Source organism: Marmota marmota, unplaced genomic scaffold (genome assembly GCF_001458135.2).
Source record: "Marmota marmota marmota unplaced genomic scaffold, marMar, whole genome shotgun sequence".
NCBI lineage: Eukaryota > Metazoa > Chordata > Mammalia > Rodentia > Sciuridae > Marmota > Marmota marmota.
In genome coordinates, this window is record NW_026000021.1 from 1,984,639 (window position 1) to 1,994,386 (window position 9,748).

The 9,748-nt window shown below is 45.3% G+C and overlaps 1 long non-coding RNA gene across 1 annotated transcript; it reads left to right on the forward strand.

Moving 5' to 3' along the window:
* The first annotated feature begins 3,571 nt into the window (after positions 1-3,571).
* On the forward strand, positions 3,572-9,415 carry LOC125618894. The gene is made up of 3 exons (XR_007350267.1): positions 3,572-6,295; positions 7,095-7,147; positions 9,015-9,415. It is a non-coding gene; the product is annotated as an uncharacterized LOC125618894 (long non-coding RNA).
* The last annotated feature ends 333 nt before the right edge of the window (positions 9,416-9,748 follow it).

Sequence of the window (9,748 nt, forward strand, 5' to 3'; positions counted from 1 at the left end):
GTATAAATTAGGCACAGTAAGAGATTAATAATAACTAATAATAGAATCGAACAATTATTAGCAATGTACTATAGTAAAAGTTATGTAAATATGGCCTCCCTCTCCCAAAATATCTTTCCCGACTGCACTCAGCTTCTTCCTCTTGTGAGCCTGTGAGGTGACACAAGCCCTGCATGGTGAGATGCAGCGAGGGGAGTGACATACGCCTCACGACAGAGTGTTAGGCTGTTACTGCTGTCCTGATGAAAGCTCAAGTCTTCCTTGAATTTTCCATTTAGTATTTTGAGAACTCCTTTAGCTTCAGGTAACTGAAACTTGGAAAGTGAAACCCTGGATAGGGGATTACTGTACCCACTATTCCCCGATGCTCCCGTGCGCTTCTTCCTCCTCTGTGGAATGGTCTGGGTATCTCTGTGGCTCCATGCAGCCTCCCCCAAGCACACCTTCCTTCCCTGCTGCTCCCCAAGCCTGACGGAAGGCCTCCTTTCTGCCTCCTTGGTGCCCTCTGTACTGACTGTACCCCACAGTAGGTGTACTGACCCAGGCTGCTCTCCCCACCAAACTGGGACTTCTTTAAGGGCAGGGACCTACTGAGTCTTCCTTCCTATGCTCTGTGACCCAACAAATATGTGTGGAATGAACCGACAAGAACTTCACTGATGTATTATTTTACATACACACAAACACACGCACACACACACAAAGAATAATAGAGACCTCATTCTAAGAATACAAATCATTGTTATATGTATAATTTCACTTTTAAAAGGCTAATAAAATATTTACCAATATTAACATATTAGACTATGTTGTTTGCACTGCCAAGTGCAGATAAAAAAATTCCAAATGTTGACTGGCATTCTTTTAAGGGTGAAGGGTGAAGGGAACAGTTAAATGTATATGTTCCAGAACTCACTCAGGAGATAATGCTTCTTAAAATGGTTGCAACATGACTTTTACTCAGTGTTGGAGCTGTTGTTTTTTGCAGCATGTCTTAGGAGATTATAATGAAAACCGGTAATATTTGACTAGATAGAAAGATAGGTGTCTTTTATGTAACATTAAGAATTTTTAAAAATGACAACCAGAAATATTAGTAGTTGTAGCTTATCGGGGCATGGTCTGTACCAGACACAGGGTTGATTCTTTATTTCCATGGTTTCACGTAATGCAGTAACCAACCCTGGGAGAGTTGCCATCACCCCCATTACACCAGTGAAAACACTAAGGCTCAGAGAAGCTGAGTGAGTGATTCATCAGAGGCAGGGCTGAGATTTGGCTTCACTGCTTATAACTAGTAAACAAAACTCCTACTTGTCAAATGTTCACAGTGATCATGTGTACTTAAACAATAATCGCATCAAGTCATATGGCATGGAATTACAAAGAAAGGTCCACTAGAGTCTCCATTCGCAGTGAGCCTCGGCCACCTTGAAGCACCAGCTCACAGACATGTGCATACAACACCCAGGATGCCCACATGAGTGGGAAAGATGCAAAGAAACTTGAATTCTGCTCGTAACAGAGAGGAAAACATCCCCCATAACTGAGCATAGAATGAGTAGCAGCTTCATGGAGCAAAATCAAGCAAGTGTCACCCAGAAGCAGACAAAGTGAAGAGAAGAGTGGCCAGAAGGACTGAGAAGAAATGTAATAAACTTGCGTGGAAAGTCCAGTACGGGTCAGACCATTCCACGCTCTTCATCTGTGTGATTTCATTTGCTCCTCAAGTAGCCCCGTGATGTTCTTACACTTACCGCCATTTTACAGATGCAAAATTCAAGGCACAGAGAGGCAGGAGTTGCTTCTTAAGTGTCAGGACAGGGTGTTTTTTTTGTTTGTTTGTTTTTTATTTTTTTGTTTTTGGTACCAGGGATGGAACTCAGGGGCACTTAACCACTGAGCCACATCTCCAACTCTATTTTGTATGTTATTTAGAGACAGGGTCTCACTGAGTGACTTGCTAAGTTGCTGAGGCTGGCTTTGAACTCGCAATCCTCCTGCCTCAGCCTCCCGAGCCGCTAGGATTACAGGCGTATGCCACCCCCCACCCCCGGCACAGGACAGTGTTTTGAACTTGAGTCTTTCTTGTGTTTTCTGCATAGATTTGTGGAATGATGCTCTCTTCCCCTCAGCTTGTCCCTACAGATCTGCCATTCCTACTGGAAGAGTGTGTGTTATCTGAGAAGTCACTTGTGCTGGCAAACTGATAGCACTCAGCCTTAGGCTGAGGCAAATACCAGTCCTCCATGAGGAGAGAGACCAAAATTCCAGGAAATTATGGAAAAATTAGTAACTTGAGAGCACTAAGACTCAGTGAAAAAAAAATCAGGAGACAGAAAAAAACAGAAACCAAAACTTTATTTTATTATTGGAAATCTGAAGAGATGAAAATATGACCTTTTGTGCCTCCCCACTTCTAAAAAGTGACAAAAGTGTTTCATATTCCCACAAGCTATATTTGTCTCTACATGTGTGTGGAACTCCAAATTTTCAATATACTCTTTTGTTGTTCTCTGACAGGGAAATGTCCATGTGGTTTTGATATGGCCCAGGTTCTGGCCAAAGATATAACCAGTCAGTCCCTCAAATCCTGTCTCCCATCCATGCAGAGATGCTCCTTCCCTCCTGTGTGCATCACCTTTTCTACACTGTGACTAAAATACCTGACAAAAACAATTTGGAGGAGGAAATATTTATCCTGTTTCATGGTTTCAGAGAATTTAGTTCATGGCCAGCTGGGTCCAATGCAGAAACATCAAGGCGGAAGGGTATGAGGGAGAAAAGCTTCTCAGCTTGTGGTAGCCAGGAAAAACATGGAGGCAGCAATGTGGAGAAGGGGCCAGGACATTCCCCCAGTGACCAGCTTCCTCCATCTCTGTCCTACCTCCCAATTCATTCAGTCATTAATCCTTCAAATGGATTAATCCACCAATGAAGTTAGAGTTCTCTTGATCCAATCATTTCCTAAAAGCTTCACCCCACCCCCACCACAGAAAGTGGCCTTCATTCCTAGAGAAGAGGAGACCACAGAGTACAAAACAGTCTTCCACCAACTCTTAACTTCTTTCAACTTCTCTTCTTTGAACCTCAATTTCCATACCTGTGAAATGGGAAGCTCTGTCTACTTCATGTAGATTTGGGGAACAAGAAGCACTGCATAGTGCCCCGACACATGTCAAGTGGGTATTTAAGAACATCTACACAGATGCCCCCCTTGATCCACAATCATCTCAAGGGAAATATTAAAACAAAAAGATTGCCCAGTGGAGGCCGCTTCCAGGCACAAGGTGGTGGCTTCTGTCAAATGGCTGCATGTGTATGGGTGGAGGAGGGGACACTGGGTGGTAGCTACCACTCTCCACTGAGACTCCATGGAGCAGGCTGATGGCAGGGACTTTTTTAAAAGTAGAAGCCCAGTCCACTTCAAAGGACAATGTGACTCAGATCAGGGCCCCAGACAAGGAGGCAAGTGAGGTTTGCAAGCCACGCCCCCCCCTGGTGGAAGCAAGCAGGTGTCTCTTCTAAATAAAGGTACATAGAGGTTAATGGTGACCTTGTGTTTCTCTGGAGTTCATAAGGCTGACCTCCAATCCTCAAAGGGTCCTTTCTCCTTCCACCAACCATCCTTTAGCAAGTGTCCCCTATGTGCTAGCTCACTAAGCCACAGTCCCACATCAAGGGGCTCAGAGTTTGATGCAGGGGCACAAAGGGAATTGAATGACTGCAGAACAGGACAACCCAGCAAAGACAAGTGCTCCTGGGGAGGGAGGAAAACACCTGCCAATGTCCCAGGGCTCCTTAGGGGCAGGGTCCAAATGAGAAACGTTCATGAGAAGCATCAGGAAGTAGAGCCAAAGGAAAAGACAGAATTAGACACAAGGAACAAGAGCAAAGGAAATCCAGGAGGAGGCCGAAAATTAAAGAAGATTTAAATAAATAAAAAAAAAAAGATGAGATTGAAGTGAAACATTAAAGAGGAGCACATTTGGAATGCAGCCTGTGTGTGTGTGTGTGTATGCATGTGCACGTGCACTTACATAAAAAATAGACAGCTGGGGTTTGGGTACACCGTGAAAGTGTACCCTTTGAGATGGTCCCTTAATGGATTTTGTCTCACTGAACCTTGTACCCACCTTGTAAAGTGATCTTTATTATTCCCATTTTACAAATAAGAAACTTAGAGAAATGCAACTCAAAAGACCCAGCTGTTTTATATCGCAGCCCAGGGTATCTCCAGTGCACCCCAGGACAGGCAGAGCTGTCCTTTACAACTGGTGAATCAGTCCCTCTGATGCTCCTATTGAACTCTCCTGCAGAGGCTATTGGTTCAAGGCAGAAGCACCCTGACCCCAACCCTACCCATCCCAGGGCCCAGAAGCCCTGGCCTCACCCAGACAGTGAGAATTTCAAGTGCCTGCTCTGGTCGAGGTTAAGTTACTGGCTTGGAACCAAGGCTGCCATTAGCAGAGTCCAAAGAACATTTCTCGCTCTCTCTGCCCAGGTATTCAGGGCCTCCCAGTTAGGTTAATTAAACAAATCTAATCATAAAACTGAACTGGCCCAGGTGATAGGCAAGCACACTCAGCTCCAAGTTACTGACAATACTCAGAAAATCCAATTAAGATAGAATCGAGCCTACCATGCTTCATACAGATAATTGGGGGCAGGGGTAGGGGCTAAGGGATAGCTAAAAAAGGAAATCATATCTTAATATCCATTAAATCACTCTCCCTTTTAAGCAGTGCCAGGGAGGGTCTAGGACGAATCTAGAGAATTAGATGGAAACCAAGCACCAGCCTTTTCTCCATTTAAAATTTCCCTCAGATTCTGGTTGGGGATGGGGGGGGAGGGGTGAGGAGCACAGCAGGTACAGGGGACAGGGCATGCAGGCCTATGTGTCATTTGGGTGGCCATGTGCCAGCACTGCTGAGGCCTAATGCTGAGGCCTGGCCTGGGCTTCAATGCACCATTTGACCTTTGACATTGTACTTGCTGAGTTTTAATTTAAAGGTATTTCAAATGAGAAATTTGGAAACTCAAATGTGAGGTTCCTCGTCCCACTGGGGAGGAGACCTGAGGGAGCATCTCACCTCCCCAAAGCTTCCAAAAGAGCAGCGAACTGAGTGCTAGAACTGGGCCGAAATCACCACACAATGTAGCTTTGAAGACCCAGAGGCAATTATGAAAATACTGCATAAAAATTTGAGAAAGTAAATCTTCCATCAAGCTCATCATATTGAGCTTGTGTTTTAGCATAACGAAGAAGCACACAGAAAATGATGGAGTCGCTCAAGAGGGTGAGAGAGGATTTATTCTTTCATCCATATATTTGAAATTTATTGAGTGTCTATATGTTCCAGGTTACAGAAATAAATACAATATAGTTCCTGACCCAGAAAGTCTTTTATAGGCCATGAGGGGAATCGGGTCTGTTTTTCTCCCCATTATATCCCCAACACTTAACAACTGGTAACATTTAATATAGTAGATGCACAATAAATACTTGTGGATTAATACTTGTTGATTGTTATTTTGTCCAAAACCAGTAAACAGGCACCTCCAATAAAGTATGATAAAGCTATAAGAGAGGGAGGCGAGCGACAGTGCGCAGCGAGCTCTAGAAACTCAAACGAGAGGTTCCTCTTCCCACTAGGGACGGGACCTGAGGGAGCATCTCACCTCCTCCAAAGCTTAAGAGCAGCAAACTGCATGCTGGGGGCGGGGCAGAAAATAGTCTTTGGATAAAAGATGTTGGAAATGGAACTCAGTAGGTTTGGGGGACCAGAAACAATCCAAGGGCAATGTCCCCAAAGCCATTCCCTGTCAAGAAGGAGGATCGAAAGGCTAGGGAAGTCTGAGGGAGTCTTACAGAAATAACTCTGCAGCTGCAGAGAGACAAAGCAAACGGGAAACGAGCCCTGGAGATTTGCTTTAAGTGGGAAGAATGGGCTGTGCGGGAACCAGGAAATAAAGTGGAGAAGTGGAGAGGGGAAGCCTAGGACCCCATGAGGAACTTGAGAATGGCTGGGGGCGGGGGAGAGGGGTCTTGATGGAGGTGGGGCAAGGGAGTGAGCGCATGCGCACTTGTGTGTGTGCAAAACTACAGCTGATGACACTGACAAAGGCGAAAGCTAGGAGCAGCCCCCCGTGGCCACCAAGCTCGCGCAGCTAGTGATGCCGGAGGGCAGGGGGAGGGATCCTGGAGCGCCTCGCAGGGCCGTACGCAGCAGAAACAAAGCCATCTCTCTGAAGCAAAAATGAAACAGACGTGGCCGAGGAAAGCCAAATATTTGTCAGATGATGAACAAAGAGGAAAAGTCAATCTAGGGAGGTTTGAATTTCTGGTTGGCGCCTCAGCGGCCCTGATGGCTGGATGTTTCATGAGAACGTCCTTTACCCTGCTCTTCCCTCTCCCCAAGGAAAATAAATCCTCGCCAAAATGAGACTTAAGGACATGAAAAGAAGGTCTCCAGACTGTCCCAGCTGGCACAGGAGGGGCCAGGCTAAAGGCGCCCCTTGGTAACACAGCGGCCCTTGGCTCAGCATTGTCACCTTGAAATGTCCACTGAGGGGGAAAGGGTGGTTATCCGCAGAACCCAGACAGGCACAAGGTCAAGGAAATCTTTGTTTTTGTCTCTAGCCCTTCCTGCCAACCGGAAATTTAACTCCTGTGTCTCTCTGCCTTAAGATGTTGCTCCCTGTACCCCACCCAGAGCCCCTCAACACTGCAGCCCTCTGTCCTGGCCTCCACTGGCCTCTGTGAGTTTCCTCCCCCTCGCCTGTCTTTAAACCACATAGTAAGGCCATGGTGCAGTCACCCATAAATGCAAAGGCAAGGAACCACCCATACCTGTTTGAGAAGATGGTATTTTAATTACAGCACTCCAGCTGCCATAAACCCCCAGCCATTTCCCCACCCCAACCTTGGTGCCCTCTCCCAATCTCTCTGCTCACCCTCATCTATGTAAAAAAGCCATAAAGCCTTTCTCCAATCACCTTCTTGGAGTTTATGCAACCCCCAGAACACGGGTTGATTGGAAAGGTCTCTTTCCTGGATAACAACAATTCAATGTGCCTTGACATTTTAATAGCCTGCCGTCCTGGTGAACACAATCGAGCACGGCAGTGAAGCAAAAATCATTAGGTAAGCAAGATAATCTAAGCAGAATCTGCTGCCCGCCCGCCCACATCTGGGGGAAGGGTGCACAGCTGTGCAGTCCACAAAGCTGGGCTCATCCTGCCCTGCAGCATCTCTGTGTGTGAGCACAAACATGTGCCCTTGTTTGCTCAAGACACACACACTCCTGTGCACAGGTCTGGGGAGATAAATAGGTTCAGGCAAATACAGACTCACTGAGGCCTGAGTATGAAATCAGGAGAGAGTACAAAAATCTACATGAATCGAAATATCTGCCTCCTCACCAAACTACCACCAAAATAAACACTGCTCAAAGTGCAGCTTACTATATCTCAAGCAAGAAGGGATATATTTGTTAGGATTCCTAATATCAGCCATAAAAACAATGCTTCAGTGCATTTTTTTTCATTCATTTAGGTGAAGATTTTGAATATAATGTCATGGCAGAAAATGTGATTTAACAAAAATATATAATGTAGAACATTTATACTTATGCAGGCAAGGTAATCTTATAAACAGTTCAAATTTACAAACTCATTTAATCCTGAAAACATTGGTGCTGTCATTATCCCTATTTTACAGATGAGATAACTGAGGCACAAAGAACAGAAGCAACTTGCCCAAGTCATCATCTACTAAGCAGTAGAGCTGAGAGTCAAATCAGAGCAGTCTCATAAAAAGTAAATCACACAAAGAAATATAAAGTGTGCTACAGGTCTTTATAAGGTCAGTGCATTCCTGACAAATGTACACATTTAAACAAGCATAGAACACACATATTTCTGTACGAACACTCACAACAGTATGATCAGCTTCAATACCTAAGTACAATAAGTGCAATTCAATAAATAAGTGTATCAGCCTGCACTTGTGTATTGAGTCCTATTCAATATATGGGGCATCTTGTGAGTCCCCAGGCCGTGTGATGGGGATATGACAATTAAACACAACAGCCACCCTCAAGTAGTCCATAGCCTACAGAGAAGTCAAACAGGCAAGTGGATGTTTAACCCTAAAGGTGAAAGGTTAGGGTCTGACATGAGGCTGCAGAGATCAAAAGGACCCCGCGCCCCTTTCCCATCTGCATGACATATCCACCTCTGGAGTCCTCCTGGGAAGCCACACACACATTCCCATGAGGTTAGCCATCACTCCAGACACGGGGAGGGCTCCATTTGGGAACTGCCGTCAAAACCATTTTATAATCTGCGCAGGAAAATGAACCTTGCTACTTGATAATTACACATTACGTACATGCCCACAGCATTCTTAGGAAGGAGGCAGAAATGACATCACAGAACCCAGCGACCAACAGATGACAGAAAACTCTCCTGTTGGATTCCAACCCTCCCTGCTGGTCCAGGGCGCTCCCTCTCTGTATTGCACACAGGTCTCCCAGCATGGAGCCCGTTTCCCTGGATGCTGACTTGGCAAGCTATTCACTTTATGAATATGACCCTCAGAGGGGAGAGCCCCTCTCAGCAGCCCCCGAACTATGTTATCATCGTTATTAAGGAGCTTAAAGAGGAGCTGGGAGGACGAGACACTACTGGAATTGCAGCCTGATTGTGATTGATGTGTTCCTATTAGCGCCTCACTGTTATCTCTCTGGATGGCAAGAACAGCCAGTGGCTTGTAACACAACAGATTACCTGAGTTCTCAGCCTTAGAAGGATGTTTAAATAAAATATAGTCCCTCTTAGCAAGAGGCTCATTTTCTCCACGAAGCTCCTGGACTATTTCATGTCAGCTCTGATTCGCTGTGACTCTCCTCTGTAAACATGTCTTATCATTAATAATTCCTTACAAGCACAGTCTCCAAGAGTCCTCTCTCTCTTTCTCTCTCGCTCTGTCTCTCTCTCTCTTTCTCTAGGTGGCTGGACTCAGACACATCACGCTCCAGTTTGGGTTCCAAGGTGCTTCTCTCTGGATTTTCACCTGCCTTGCCAAAAATGATTGATTACGCCGGGCCAACTGGGTGTCCGGCAATCCCCAACAAATGACTTTGGCCCCTAACAGCAGGCCTTGGCCAGATAGAAATCAATATTTCACCATTAAAATCTATCAAAGAAGAGTTAAGGCACCATCTGTCCCTGCCGCCTCTCTATGGTGTGTGAACATTAAATCCGACACTTGTACTACATGGGTAATCAATATATAGTGGTTCACAGATCATTTGTGGTCCCCTTTTAGCAGTGATGGATGTCTGGAATCGTTGTGATTCATTTTGTCAGACCATTAAACAAGATTCTGTCCAGTTCCTTCCTGATTTCATTTAGAGGATCATTCTTCACAGTTCATAAGAGGGAAACGGTTTTACCAATCTGCTTCTATTTCAATAAGTCACTTTATAGAGATTTTGTGTCCTCCAGACTGTAAAAATTCTGGAGAGATAGTACAAACAGACCTCTAAAACTATTCACTGCATGACATATGCATAAAGTGTGAAGAGAGGAATGTAAATATGTTTACCTCTTTATCTGCAAATGTTGGTTTTAACCCCCTCCTGGCTGGAGAGCTGGCCTGCACGCGGGGCGCTCCAGGAAGCTTAGCTGCTGCAGCAGAGGAACGTGAAGCTTGGTGACAAATGCAGGGGGGAAATCCCCT